Source organism: Eschrichtius robustus, chromosome 9 (assembly GCF_028021215.1).
Source record: "Eschrichtius robustus isolate mEscRob2 chromosome 9, mEscRob2.pri, whole genome shotgun sequence".
Taxonomy (NCBI): domain Eukaryota; kingdom Metazoa; phylum Chordata; class Mammalia; order Artiodactyla; family Eschrichtiidae; genus Eschrichtius; species Eschrichtius robustus.
This window is the reverse complement of record NC_090832.1, coordinates 59309138-59324418: the sequence shown is the minus strand read 5'-3', so window position 1 is coordinate 59324418 and position 15281 is coordinate 59309138. Positions and strand designations below refer to the sequence as shown.

General features: G+C 38.6%; 1 long non-coding RNA gene across 3 annotated transcripts in view; it reads left to right on the top strand.

Moving 5' to 3' along the window:
• Window positions 1-15281, top strand: part of LOC137769407 (uncharacterized) — a 280962-nt gene that overhangs the window by 223386 nt on the left and 42295 nt on the right. The gene's annotated exons all lie outside the window — the stretch shown is intronic.

The window sequence follows — 15281 nt, the reverse complement described above, 5'->3', positions numbered from 1 at the left end:
AGAATATAGCAACAGGAGAAGTAACCTAACTCTGTATGTTTAAGTATTTAAAAGTGTTTGTAAATTGTTAGATGCTCTAAAAACAAAACCAAAATAGCACTGTTGCTTTTATGCTTTCTTTTTGTTATAAAAAATTTACTAGCTATTTATATATAATTAATTTATTTTGCCTTGGAGAATATTTTTATTGTTTTGTTTTTGGGTCCCAGTCAAGTTCCTTTATGATAGAACAAATTCTTACATTATCTGAATTTTTATGATGAGTGTGTATTACTTTTATAATCAGGAAATAAAAATAACTTCGGATTCAAAAATAAGAGATTATGATCAACTAAGGTACACAGACCATTTCTATTTGTTTCTCTCTGTAAAGGGCCCCAAATACATGTTAGCCAATCAAGCACTTAATCTCTTTTAAAGTTTAAGAAGGTAGCAGGAATAAAAGAAGGATGATATAGAAAATAAATAAATAAATAAATAAATAAACAAATAAATAAATAAATAAATAAAAACAGCTATATTGAGATATAATTTAAAAAATTTGGCTTGCTTTGGGGTGAGTGTATAAAGAAACAACATTTAAATTGGGTCTAAAGAGTGGGAGTTTGTGAGGTGGAAGGGAAATGGGTTTCTAGGTAGAAGGAATCCATGCACATAAAAAAGGATGGATTTGTGAATGTCTACTCCATGTGTAGGACTGACCAAATGACTTCCAAGTGGGGAATGGCTGCTGGGGTTCGATGGTGAAGGGCCTTGTACTCCAGGCTCTATTTAAGTCCCAATCACGGTGACCTGGGACCATGACCATTATCAAGCCCTTCAAGGCCAGAGGTCATCTTGTTATCTGCCTGATCAATTATCCCAGAGTGTTCTGTTTGGGTATTCAAATAAGGCCCCTCTGGTGCAGAAGGCAACCCTCCATTCCTGCTGAAGGTTTTGCTTAATAAGCCCATTTGTCTCTTCAAGTGTACTTCGCTCAGAATCAAATAGTAAACAACATCCAGAGTGCTTCATAAGACCTTTGCCTTTGCAATGACCTAGGAAACCCAAGCTCTGCTAATCCGCAGCGGCAGTGGCAGCGAACACCTACTGAGGCTGGCAACTGGGTCAAAATGTTAATTACTCCCCAATAGCCACATTTTGTTTTCTCTCTTCGTTTGCTCTTTCACCTCTTCAGAGACTAATGGAGTTTGAATTTTCCTTACTGCCCTACTAGAGAATGGACTTGAGGATATGGGGACGGGGTGGGGTGAGATGTGACAGGGTAAGAGAGTGTCATGGACATATATACACTACCAAATGTAAAATAGATAACTAGTGGGAAGCAGCCGCATAGCACAGGGAGATCAGCTCGGTGCTTTGTGACCACCTAGAGGGGTGGGATGGGGAGGGTGGGAGGGAGGGAGATGCAAGAGGGAAGAGAAATGGGAACATATTGTATATGTATAACTGATTCACTTTGTTATAAAGCAGAATTTAACACACCATTGTAAGGCAATTATACTTCAATAAAGATGTTTAAAAAAAAAAAAAAAATAAGTTAGCCCTTTGCCTGTCTCCCGGGCGCCTAAGATCTCAGGCGTCCTTGGCTTCTCTCTCTTTCCAAGTTAATTATATTCAGTGTGAGCTTGAATTTTCAAATCCATCTGTTTTCTTCATCTCTGTAGACAATTTATTTATATCTACTCTTTTAAGTAAAAAAGAGATAGAACAACAGTTTCCTCATATTTTAAACCTTTTGAGTTCAATGCAATAACTGTTTCTTTAGAATAAAATCAATGGGAGAGAAATTATTTCACAGCTGCTCTGTGTCTTAAGCATTGACGAAAGTGTTAGCATTTTTAATGCTAGCTGGATCGTAAACTTTGCAAGGGCAGGAAAATGTTTTGTTTGTCAATCTATATCTGAAACTTAGTATATTACTTGGAATATGCTACGTGCTCAATAAATATTTATAGAATGAAGGAGGAAAGGAAGGAATCAAGATTCATAATAACTGTAACACTTCAGAGACTCACAATTGTTTTTATCACCAAGGACCAGCTTATTAATTTTTACTTTCATGGATGCCATTTCAGTTACCTGTTGCTGCAGAACAAATCGCCCCAAAGCTAATGGTTTAAAACATCAACGATTTATTATTTTCCACAATTCTGTGGATTGATTGGGTGATTTCTCTGTTGCTTTCACCTGGGTCACTCACATGACTATAAATGCTGGATAGTCATCTGGGCTGTCAGGTCCAAGATGGTCGCACTCGCTTCTGGAAGTTGGTGTTGGCTACCAGCTGGAGTGCCTCAGTTCTCCTCCAGGTGACCTCTCATCCTCCACTAGGCTAGACTGGCTACCTTAACACAGTGCAGGATTCCAAGAGGGCAAAGGTGGACGCTTCAAGGCCTCTTGAGGTCTAGACTTTGGAAAGCTTTTCCTCTAAGATTCAGTACAAGGCAAGGATGCCCGCTCTTGCCAGTTCTGTTCAATGTAGTACTGAAAGTCCTAACCAGAGCAATTAGGCAAGGTAAAGAAATAAAAGGCGACCAAATCGGAAAGGAAGAAGTAAAATTATTTCTTTTGACAGATGACATGATCATATATGTAGAAAATCCTAAAGACTCAACAAAAAACCATTAGAACTATTAAATGAATTCAGTAGTCTCAGGATACAAAATCAACATACAAGAATCAGTGAAACTTCTATGCACTAACAACAAACTATCTGAAGAAATTAAGAAAACAATCCCATTTACAATACCAACTGAAAGAATAAAATAGGAATAAATTTAACCAAAGAGGTAAAAGGCTTGTATACTGAAAATCATAAAACATTGATGAAGGATATTAAAGGAAACACAGATAAATGGAAACATATCCTATGTTCACGGATTGAAAATAGTAATATTGTTAAAATGTCCATACTACCAATGTGATCTATATATTCAATGCAATCCCTATCAAAATCCCAATGACATTCTTCACAGAAATAGAAAAAACAATCCTGAAATTCATATGGAAATACAGAGGATCCCAAATAGCTAAGGCAATCTTGAACAAGAAGAACAAAGCTGGAGGCATCATAATTACTGATTTCAAAATATATGAAAAGCTACAGTATTCAAAACAGTCTGGTACTTGTATAAAGACAGATGCATAGACCAATGAAACAGAATAGAGAACCCAGAAATAAGCCCATGCATTTATGGTCAACTGATTTTTGACAAGGTGCCAAGGACACACAATGGGGAAAGGAGAGCCTCTTCAATAAATAGTACTGGAAAAACTGGATAACCACATGCAGAAGAATGAAATTGGGCTCTTATCTCACACCATATACAAAAGTCAACTCAAAATGGATTATAGATTTAAATGTAAGACCTGAAACTGTAAAACTACAAGAAGGAAACATATGGGAAAATTATCTTGACATTGGCCTTGGCATAGCGTTCGTGGATATGACATCAAAAGCACAGGTAATCAAAGCAAAAACAGACAATTTGGGTTTCATCAAATTAAAATGCTTCTGCAAAGCAAATAAAAACAAACAACCCCCCACCCCCAAAACAATCAATAGAGAGAAGAAACAACCTATTAAATGAGAGAAAATATTTTCAAACCATGTATCTAATGAGGGGTCAATGTCCAAAATATATAAGGAACTTAGACAACTCAAATAACCCAATTAAAAAATGAACAAAGGACCTTAATAGACATTTCTCCAAAGAAGACTTACAAATAAACAAGAGAAAGGAAAAGTTGCTCAGCATCATTAGTCGTCAGGGAAATGTGAATCAAAATCACGAGATATCACTTCACACCTGTTAGAATGGCTATTATTGAAAAGGCAAAAGATGTGTTGGCAAGAATGCGGAGAAAAGGGAACCCTTGGTGGGAATGTAAATTGGTCCAGCCATTATGGAAAGCAGTATGGTGATTCCTCAAAGTATTAAAAATAGAACTGCCATATGATTCATCAATCCCACTTCTGAGTATATATCCAAAAGAAATGAAGTACCCAGTATTACTTAAATTTATTAGCAAAAGATAGATATTTGCTTTGAATGTTTTTCAGAGAAATAGCAAATGTATTCAGTTTTGTAAATTAAGAAAAACGACACATTTTATTTAAGGTGGTACAGAAACAACTGTATTCTCAGTAAAGATCAGGCAGTATTTTAGAAATTTTTTTGCTTTTGATTAGGGGGAGGCTTTACACTTTTCAATAGGTTTCTGATAGAAAAGAATACCTTTAAAGCTATATCCCAGAATTACATTCCCAATAATAGTATGATGAAGCCTAGGATAGCTTTACATCCTCAAGAAATGCAAAGCTTCATTTTCAGGATGCAATGTCAAGTTTTTCAGTTGTTAAGGTAGCAAGTACTTGTGGCTTTGTTGCTATAGAAATACAATTTATTTCAAAATTATTCACAGTTTTTTCTCAATCCTGTGCCTGAAAAAAAGTAAAACATTTTGTGAGATGTTTAATCAATTTTGATCCTTTTATATGATTCATTTATGTGTTTGGATTGGGCATTTATTAGTAGCGAGGAAATCGCTTGGTGGAGAATTCTTTCATTGCCTGATAGAGATGAGTACGTTTAATCTTAGAAGAAAATGCATCAATGAATTGTCAATATTGTTTTTTTCCTCAATTCTGTGATGTGCATTTTCCCACGTTACTGTTTCTGAAATCAGGGTACATCTTACTAGTGATGTGAGTGTTTAATGCTGTATTTTAGTTTCCCGTAGGCAGTTGTTAAATCAATGGTGCATTTTACAATCAATTGTATTTTAGAGTTGAGGAATCACTGTAGATTTTTCTCTGGTTCACCCAAGAAGGTAGAGCTGATCTACAGGGAACACAGGAGACACTGGATATTCAGTTCTTGAGACTGGGTGATGTCTTAGGCAATTAAGAAAAAATTTCAGTGGAGCTCAGCATGGGGGGTAAATTGTGCTGTAAAAGCATATTAAGTGATAAATTTACAAACACCAGAAATCACAATACCAATTTAGCTTAGTGTTTTGAATGGACTATAGCTGTGTCTGAGCTAATTGCTGAAAGGGCAAAGGAAACAATTTGCTGCTATCCCTGTTGGGTGAAGTCATAAAGGAGTCATAGCTGTAGGCTGTTCCTAACGTTAGGCTAGAAGAAACTAAATTCTAAATTCTTCGCATAGAGAGGTGTCAACAAAAAACTGGGGAGAGTAAAAGAAAATATTGTTAAGTTCTATGTTTTGCTTTGGGCTCATTCCATTGAACTCTTTGAAGTGAATGGAAAATTAATCTCTGCCATCCTGACAAGAAGTCCAAGCCAATTAGGAAGAATCAGTTATTTTTTTAAAAGTCTACAACTTTGAAAACATAATTCAATCCAATCTCGATTTACTCACTAAAGTCTCAGCAATTTGTTAAGGCTATTCGGTATCAACTTTAATTTTCTTACAAGTTGTAAGAAAAACTCGAGGCCGGTTTCTCGCTGCTCGCATTAGGTACAGGTCTCCGGACAGACACTGGACTGTGTTAAAAATAATTTGATCTAACTGGGGTTCATTTGATAATCTTTAAAATGTCTTTCAGGTCCAAGGTTGCATGATCCCTGTGGCATCATACCTTTTAAAAGTGGTAATTCCTGGGACTTCAGGTGTAATACAAGTGGCTAGATTTCTGAGAATCTGGTGTGATGAGTGCCTTCAGACGATTAGCCATATTTAGGGCATATTTTACTAATTCTTTTTTAAAAAAAAATTGTAATATTTAAAAAAAATTTTAATTTATTTTTGGCTGCACTGGGTCTTTGTTGCTGTGGGCGGCTTTCTCTAGTTGCAGTGAGGGGGGGCTATTCTTCATTGCGGTGCGTGGGCTTCTCATTTTGGTGGCTTCTCTTGGTGCGGAGCATGGGCTTCAGTAGTTGTGGCATGCAGGCTCAGTAGTTGTGGCGCACAGGCTAAGTTGCTCCGCAGCATGTGGGATCTTCCCGGACCAGTCTTTGAACCCGTGTCCCCTGCATTGGCAGGCAGATTCTTAACCACTGCACCACCAGGGAAGTCCCTTTACTAATTCTTTTTTTTTTTTTTAACATCTTTTTTGGAGTATAATTGCTTTACAGTGTTGTGTTAGTTTCTGCTGTATAACAAAATTAATCAGCTATATGCATACGAATATCCCCATATCCCCTCCCTCTTGTATCTCCCTCCCACCTTCCTCATCCCACCCCCTAGGTGGTCGCAAAGCACCAAGCTGATCTCCCTGTGCCATGTGGCTGCTTCCCACTAGCTATCTATTTTACATTTGGTAGTGTATATATGTCAATGCTACTCTCTCACTTCATCCCAGCTTACTCTTTCCCCTCCCCGTGTCCCCAAGTCCATTCTCTACGTCTCTGTCTTTATTCCTGTCTTGCACCTAGGTTCATCAGAACCATTTTTTTTTTTTTTTTAGATTCGATATATATGTGTTAGCATACAGTATTTGTTTTTCTCTTTCTGACTTACTTCACTCTGTATGACAGACTCAAGGTCCATCCACCTCACTACAAATAACTCAATTTCGTTTCTTTTTATGGCTGAGTAATATTCCATTGTATATATGTGCCACATCTTCTTTATCCATTCATCTGTCGATGGACACTTAGGTTGCTTCCCTGTCCTGGCTATGGTAAATAGTGCTGCAATGAACATTGTGGTATGTGACTCTTTTTGAATTATGGTTTTCTCAGGGTATATGCCCAGTAGTGGGATTGCTGGATCATATGGTAGTTCTACTTTTAGGTTTTTAAGGAACCTTCATACAGTTCTCCATAGTGGCTGTATCAATTTATATTCCCACCAACAGTGCAAGAGGGTTCCCTTTTCTCCACACCCTCTCCAGCATTTATTGTTTGTAGATTTTTAAAAAAATTTATTTTATTTTTATTTATTTATGGCTGTGTTGGGTCTTCGTTTCTGTGTGAGGGCTTTCTCCAGTTGCGACGAGCGTGGGCCACTCTTCATCGCGGTGCACGGGCCTCTCACTATTGCGGCCTCTCTTGTTGCGGAGCACAGGCTCCAGACGCACAGGCTCAGTAGTTGTGGCTCACGGGCCCAGTTGCTCCGCGGCATGTGGGATCTTCCCAGACCAGGGCTCGAACCCGTGTCCCCTGCATCAGCAGGCAGACCCTCAACCACTGCGCCACCAGGGAAGCCCCTGTTTGTAGATTTTTTGATGACGGCCATTCTGGCTTGTGTGAGGTGATACCTCACTGTAGTTCTGATTTGCATTTCTCTAATAATTAGTGATGTAGAGCATCTTTTCAAGTGTTTGCTGGCACTCTGTGTATCTTTGGAGAAATGTCTGTTTAGGTCTTATGCCCAGTTTTGGATTGGGTTGTTTGTTTTTTTGTTATTGAGCTGCATGAGCTGCTTGTAAATCTTGGAGATTAATCCTTTGTCAGTTGCTTCATTTGCAAATATTTTCTCCCATTCTGAGGGTTGTCTTTTCGTCTTGTTTATGGTTTCCTTTGCTGTGCAAAAGCTTTTAAGTTTCATTACGTCCCATTTGTTTATTTTTGTTTTTATTTCCAGTTCTCTAGGAGGTGGGTCAAAAAGGATCTTGCTGTGATTTAGGTCATAGAGTGTCTGCCTATGTTTTCCTCTAAACGTTTTATAGTGTCTGGCCTTACATTTAGGTCTTTAATCCATTTTGAGTTTATTTTTGTGTATGGTGTTAGGAAGTGTTCTAATTTCATTCTTTTACATGTAGCTGTCCAGTTTTCCCAGCACCACTTATTGAAGAGGCTGTATTTTCTCCATTGTATATTCTTGCCTCCTTTATCAAAGATAAGGTGACCATATGTGCGTGAGTTTGTCTCTGGGTTTTCTATCTGGTTCCATTGATCTATATTTCTGTTTTTGTGCCAGTACCATACTGTCTTGATTACCGTAGGCTTGTAGTATAGTCTGAAGTCAGGGAGCCTGATTCCTCCAGCTCTGTTTTTCTTTCTCAAGATTGCTTTGGCTATTTGGGGGTCTTTTGGTTTCCATACAAATTGTGAACTTTTTTGTTCTAGTTCTGTGAAAAATGCCATTGGTAGTTTGATCGGGATTGCACTGAATCTGTAGATTGCTTTGGGTAGTATAGTCGTTTTCACAATGTTGATTCTTCCTATCCAAGAACATAGTATGTCTCTCCATCTGTTTGTTATCATCTTTAATTTCTTTCATCAGTGTCTTATAGTTTTCTGCATACAGGTCTTTTGTCTCCTTAGGTAGGTTTATCCCTAGGTATTTTATTCTTTTTGTTGCAGTGGTAAATGGGAGTGTTTCCTTAAATTCTCTTTCAGATTTTTCATCATTAGTGTATAGGAATGCAAGAGATTTCTGTGCATTAATTTTGTATCCTGCTACTCTACCAAATTCATTGATAAGCTCTAGTAGTTTTCTGGCAGCATCTTTGGGTTCTCTATGTATAGTATCATGTCATCTGCAAACAGTGACAGTTTTGCTTCTTCTTTTCTGATTTTGATTCCTTTTATTTCTTTTTCTTCTCTGATTGCTGTGGCTGAAACTTCCAAAACTGTGTTGAATAAGAGTGGTGAGAGTGGACAACCTTGTCTTGTTCCTGATCTTAGAGGAAATGGTTTCAGTTTTTCACCATTGAGAACGATGTTGGCTGTGGGTTTGTCATATATGGCCTTTATTATGTTGAGGTAGGTTCCCTCTATGCCTGCTTTCTGGAGAGTTTTTATCATAAATCGGTGTTGAATTTTGTCAAAAGCTTTTTCTGCGTCTATTGAGATGATCATATGGTTTTTATCTTTCAGTTTGTTAATATGGTGTATCACATTGATTGATTTGCATATGTTGAAGAATCCTTGCATTCCTGGGATAAACCCTACTTGATCATGGTGTATGATCCTTTTAATGTGCTGTTGGATTCTGTTTGCTAGTATTTTGTTGAGGATTTTTGCATCTATGTTCATGAGAGATATTGCCCTGTAGTTTTCTTTTTTTGTGACATCTTTGTCTGGATTTGGTATCAGGGTGATGGTGGCCTCATAGAATGAGTTAGGGAATGTTCCTCCCTCTGCTATATTTTGGAAGAGTTTGAGAAGGAAAGGTTTTAGCTCTTCTGTTAATGTTTGATAGAATTCGCCTATGAAGCCATCTGGTCCTGGGCTTTTGTTTGTTGGAAGATTTTTAATCACAGTCTCAATTTCAGTGCTTGTGATTGGTCTGTTTATATTTTCTATTTCTTCCTGGTTCAGTCTCGGAAGGTTGTGCTTTTCTAAGAATTTGTCCATTTCTTCCAGGTTGTCCATTTTATTGGCATATAGTTGCTTGTAGTAATCTCTCATGATCCTTTGTATTTTGCAGTGTCAGTTGTTACTTCTCCTTTTTCATTTCTAATTCTGTTGATTTGAGTGTTCTCCCTTTTTTTCTTGTTGAGTCTGGCTAATGGTTTATCAATTTTGTTTATCTTCTCAAAGAACCACCAGCTTTTAGTTTTATTAATCTTTGCTATCATTTCCTTCATTTCTTTTTCATTTATTTCTGATCTGATCTTTATGATTTCTTTCCTTTTGCTAACTTTGGGGTTTTTTTTTGTTCTTCTTCCTTTAATTGCTTTAGGTTAGGTTGTTTATTTGAGGTTTTTCTTGTTTCTTGAGGTAGGATTGTATTGCTATAAACTTCCCTCTTAGAACTGCTTTTGCTGCATCCCATAGGTTTTGGGTCGTCTTGTTTTCATTGTCATTTGTTTCTAGGTATTTTTTGATTTCCTCTTTGATTTCTTCAGTGATCTCTTGGTTATTTAGTAGTGTATTGTTTAGCCTCCATGTATTTGTATTTTTTACAGTTTTTTTTCCTGTAATTGATATGTAGTCTCATAGCATTGTAGTCGGAAAAGATACTTGATATGATTTTAATTTTCTTAAATTTACCAAGGCTTGATTTGGTCTATCCTGGAGAATGTTCCATTTGCACTTGAGAAGAAAGTGTATTCTGTTGTTTTTGGATGGAATGTGCTATAAATATCAATTAAGTCCATCTTGTTTAATGTGTCATTTAAAGCTTGTGTTTCCTTATTCATTTTCATTTTGGATGATCTGTCCCTTGGTGAAAGTGGGGTGTTAAGGTCCCCTACTATGATTGTATTACTGTTGATTTCCCCTTTTATGGCTGTTAGCATTTGCCTTATGTATTGAAGTGCTCCTATGTTGTGTGCATAAATATTGACAATTGTTATATCTTCTTCTTGGATTGATCCCTTGATCATTATGTAGTGTCCTTCTTTGTCTCTTGTAATAGTCTTTATTTTAAAGTCTATTTTTTCTGATATGAGAATTGCTACTCCAGCTTTCTTTTGATTTCCATTTGCATGGAATATCTTTTTCCATCCCCTGATTTTCAGTCTGTATGTGTCCCTAGGTTTGAAGTGGGTCTCTTGTAGACAGCATATATATGGGTCTTGTTTTTGTATCCATTCAGCTAGTCTATGTCTTTTGGTTGGAGCATTTAATCCATTTACATTTAGGGTAGTTATCAATATATATGTTCCTATTACCATCTTCTTAATTATTTTGGGTTTGTTACTGTTGGTCTTTTCCTTCCCTTGTGTTTCCTGCCTAGAGAAGTTCCTTTAGCATTTGTTGTAAAGCTGGTTTGGTGGTGCTGAATTCTCTTAACTGTTGCTCGTCTGTAAAGGTTTTAATTTCTCCATCAAATCTGAATGAGATTCTTGCTGGGTAGAGTAATCTTGGTTGCAGGTTTTTCCCTTTCATCACTTTAAATATGTCCTGCCACTCCCTTCTGGCTTGCAGAGTTTCTGCTGAAAAATCAGCTGTTAAACTTATGGGGATTCCCTTATATGTTATTTGTTGCTTTTCCCTTGCTGTTTTTAATACTTTTTCTTTGTATTTAATTTTTGATTGCTTGATTAATATGTGTCTCGGCATGTTTCTCTTTGGGTTTATCCTGTATGGTACTCTCTGTGCTTCCTGGACTTGATGACTATTTCCTTTCCCATGTTAGAGAAGTTTTTGACTATAATCTCTTCAAATATTTTCTCTGACCCTTTCTTTTTCTCTTCCTCTTCTGGGACCCGTATAATTCGAATGTTGGTGCATTTAATGTTGTCCCAGATGTCTCTGAAACTCTCATCAATTCTTTTCATTCTTTTTTCTTTATTTTGCTCCCTGGCAGTCATTTCCACAATTTTATCTTCCAGCTCACTTATCCGTTCTTCTGCCTCAGTTATTCTGTTATTTATTCCTTCTAGAGTGTTTTTAATTTCAGTAATTGTGTTGTTCATCACTTTTTGTTTGCTCTTTAGTTCTTCTAGATCCCTGTTAAATGTTTCTTGTATTTGCTCCATTCTGTTTCCGAGACTTTGGATCATCTCTACTATCATTAGTCTGAATTCTTTTTTAGGTAGGTTGCCTATTTCATCTTCATTTATTTGGTCTTGTAGGTTTTTACCTTGCTCCTTCATCTGCAACATATTTTTTTGTCATTTCATTTTTTTTTTTTGATGGTTGGTGCCATATTCCTGTCTTACTGGTTGTTTGGCCTGAGATGTGCAGCACTGGAGTGTGCAGGCACTTGGATAGAGCTGGGTCTTGGTGCTGAGATGAGGACCTCCGGGAGGCCTCACTCCAATTGATATTCTCTGGGGTCTGAGGTTCTCTGTTAGTCCAGCGGTTTGGATTCAGAGCTCCCACCACAGGAGCTTGGGCCTGACCTCCAGCCTGGGAACCAAGATCCTGCAAGCTTTGTGGTATGGTAAAAAAAATAAAAATAAAAAAAAGGAAGAAAGAAAGAAAAAAAGGAGCAGTACAATATCAAAGAATAAAAAATAAAATAAAATTAGAAAGATAAAAAGTATATTAGGAAAAATAATACTATAATTGAAACAACTGCAACAAGGTAAAATAAAACCACAACAGAAAAAAGAAAAAGAAAAAAAAAAAGGTGGGGGGAACAGCCCAAAGGAGAGATCACTAACAAAGTATAAAGAATAAACTAAAATTAGAAAAATAAAAGATTTATTAGGAAAAATAAAAATATAAAAGAATCAACAAGGTAAACCAGAACCCGAATCTAAAAGAGGAAAAAAGAAAAGAAAAAAAAAAAGAAAAAAGTCTTGCCTATGGGGGTGGAGTGTAGGCGGGGGTGTATCTTAGGCAGGGTCAGGGTTTAGGGTGGGGTGGGACCTACGAGGGTTGGGGGGTGACGTTTGAGCATGGGATGGGGGCCTAGGCTCAGGACCCACACAGTGGAAAAGGCCCTGGGGGCAGGGCCTAGGTGGGGCGACGTTCAAGCATGGGGCGGGGCCTCTCCTTAGGATCTGCACAGAAGGGGAGAGGCAGCGCATGGAAAGGAGGGCGTCTGGGGTGTGGAGTTCCGGAGTTTGGAGGTGGGGCCCTGAGTGAGGATGTGTGGGTGGAGTTTAGGCCCAGCACTTTGGAGGGGGTCTCCGAGTATAGAGGTGGGGCCCTGCGTGGGGTGTAGGGGCGGGGCTTGGGCTGTGCACGGCAGGAGGGAGGCTTGGAGGGCAGAGGATTAGGCACGGGAGCCCAACAGGCTCCCAGGTGCCTACGTGGACAGGGAAAACACTGGCCCCGTTCCTTTACTTCACACCCCTCCCCCACTGTCTCCCCCAGGGTCTCCCCCACCCTGTTGGACCCCTAACCGTGGGTGGGTCCCACTGGGTGTAGGAACTCCTCCCCTCCCCCAGCCGCCCCTCAGGGGTGCCAGTCCCGGAGATCCGGCCTTTACTTTTGCTCCCCTTCCCTCCCTCCCACTCCTTCAGGACCCGCCCAGCTGGAGGGGGCCTCGGTGGGCAGAGGATCAGGCCCAGGATCTCAACAGGTTCCTGGGGGTCCAAGTGGGCAGGGGAAACCTGGCCATGCTCCCTTTTGATCCTCTGCCCTCCCAGTGGTCCCCCAATTTCCCCCTCCAGGCATGGGATCCCTTCCCCTCCCCCAGTCGCCCCTCAGGGACACCGGTCGCATCCCACCTCCACTTCTCCTCCCCCTTTACTCCCCACGTGCCCCACGTCCTACCCGGTCACTGGGGGTTCCTCCCATCCCTAGGTGTCCATGGTCCCCCACCGGTGCCTGGTAGGTGCCCTAGTTGTGAGGAGATGCGAATTCTGCATCCTCCTGTACACCATCTTGATTCTGCTCCCCCTTTACTAATTCTTAAATCTTTAGTCTTTGTTCAGGAGAAACTATATTAAGGGGACATGAAATAGTATTATATAAGAAAACCTTAAGAATAGAAGCTACAAGCTAGAAATAAATTAATACACAAGCAATTTTTATTCATTGATTTATATTAATCAAAATTTAAATGAGTCACCTAAAATTGAATAAGCATAGAGGAGGGATACAGTTATGAGTTTACATAATGAAAAATACCCAAGTATTAATTAGACATATGAAACTGATCATTAACTTCTCTTGAAAGTAAACATGTATACATATCATGAGCAAAAATACAAAACATAGAGAATCTCTGACAAACCAGCTCTGCAAATCTGCATATATATGCTTATGCATAGAAAAGCTATATAAAGGCACCAAAATAAACTTAATAGTCACCCTTTTTCTTTTATACTTTGATTAAAAGCTAACTTTTTTTTTACAACTCTTAATAAATATAAATTAAAATAATTCACTGACCAATTTATATACTGGAATTATTTGAGGCCAATTGGAAATGTTATTTAAAAAATGTCTGGGGCTTCCCTGGTGGCGCAGTGGTTGAGAATCTGCCTGCCAATGCAGGGGACACGGGTTCGAGCCCTGGTCCGGGAAGATCCCACGTGCCGCGGAGCAACTAGGCCCGTGAGCCACAACTACTGAGCCTGCGCGTCTGGAGCCTGTGCTCCCAACAAGAGAGGCCGCGATAGTGAGAGGCCCGCGCACCGCGATGAAGAGTGGCCCCCGCTTCCCGCAACTAGAGAAAGCCCTTGCACAGAAACGAAGACCCAACACAACCAAAAATAAATAAATAAATAAAAACAAAAAAAACCAGAACTCCTTTTCGTTTAAAAAAAAAAAAAAAGTCTATTGCTTTAAGACCATTTAAAATTTTTAAATCATAATATTTTACGTATTAAAAAAGACAAAGGAGGTAGACTCTTCAATTTCTCTTCAATTATCAAATAATAACTTCTGTTTATGACACATCGTGTTCAGTCTTTAGATGTCAGGGTTATTCACTGAACCCTGACTGTTGCACCTTAGAGTAGCGAGAATGAAGGCCCCTGGAATTGTAGCCATGACACAGCTTTTGATGGAAACTATAAAGGAGCATACAGCCTCTGTGTGTAGCTCTCCAGACCTCAGTTACAGAACTGAAATATCTCAGATGTGCCCTATCTCAGTTTGTAGTTCTCATGCTGTTTACACAACCTTTCATCCAGATACGAATTTTGATATTACCTTGCTCCAAAATGGTCTCTAAAAGATCTAGAACCAAATGCATTGGGTTAAAAGTCATTTGTCTTGACAACTGAGATATAAAGATGGAGATCAGGTTATTAGAAACCTGGTCTCTGTGACTCTTTTATATAAAGGGCTGATGAAAAATCAGTTTTATATGCCCATGAAGCAAGCGGTTTTATATATTTAGATGAGGGAGGTGGGTTTACAGATTCATCCCCAAACAAAATAAAATATTTACCTTTGAGAATATAGACTTTAAAAGCATGTTTTTCCTTACTATATCAAAGTGAACGTTTTATACAAGCCACAAAAGGAAAAGACATAACGAACATCTGTGAAAGTAAAAGCTAATTACTTTCTGCAGCCTTGACTAAACATCCACTGTAACCTAAAGAGAATGTGTCTGAGTGTACTTGACATCCTGAAGAATACTATTATACTATTAAAATGCAGATGCTGGTTTCTATCATTTGTAGGTGTGAGAACAAAGCTAAATGCAAAAGAATATGCATAAACTTATTTCTTTAAGAATATGAACTCATTTCTTTCAGACTTTAGTTCTTTTCCTGTAGGGGTGTAGGAGAAAGCAAAAATCCCAACAACAACAAAACCCAATTATTGGCTCTTTTCAGTATGATAGGTACAGGTTGCCAAGGGGCTGTAGTAAAAAGACAGAAACAGGCAGACCTGGATTTCAGCCCAGCTCTTATGTAGCTGTGCAGTGTTAAGCTTATCACTTAACCTTTCTGAGCCTTAGTAAACTGGGGTAATACTTACCTCGAAGGTTTGTTACATGTAATCTTACATGTTGTATGTGTTCAATACATGCTAATGGTCATGCTAACAGATGGAG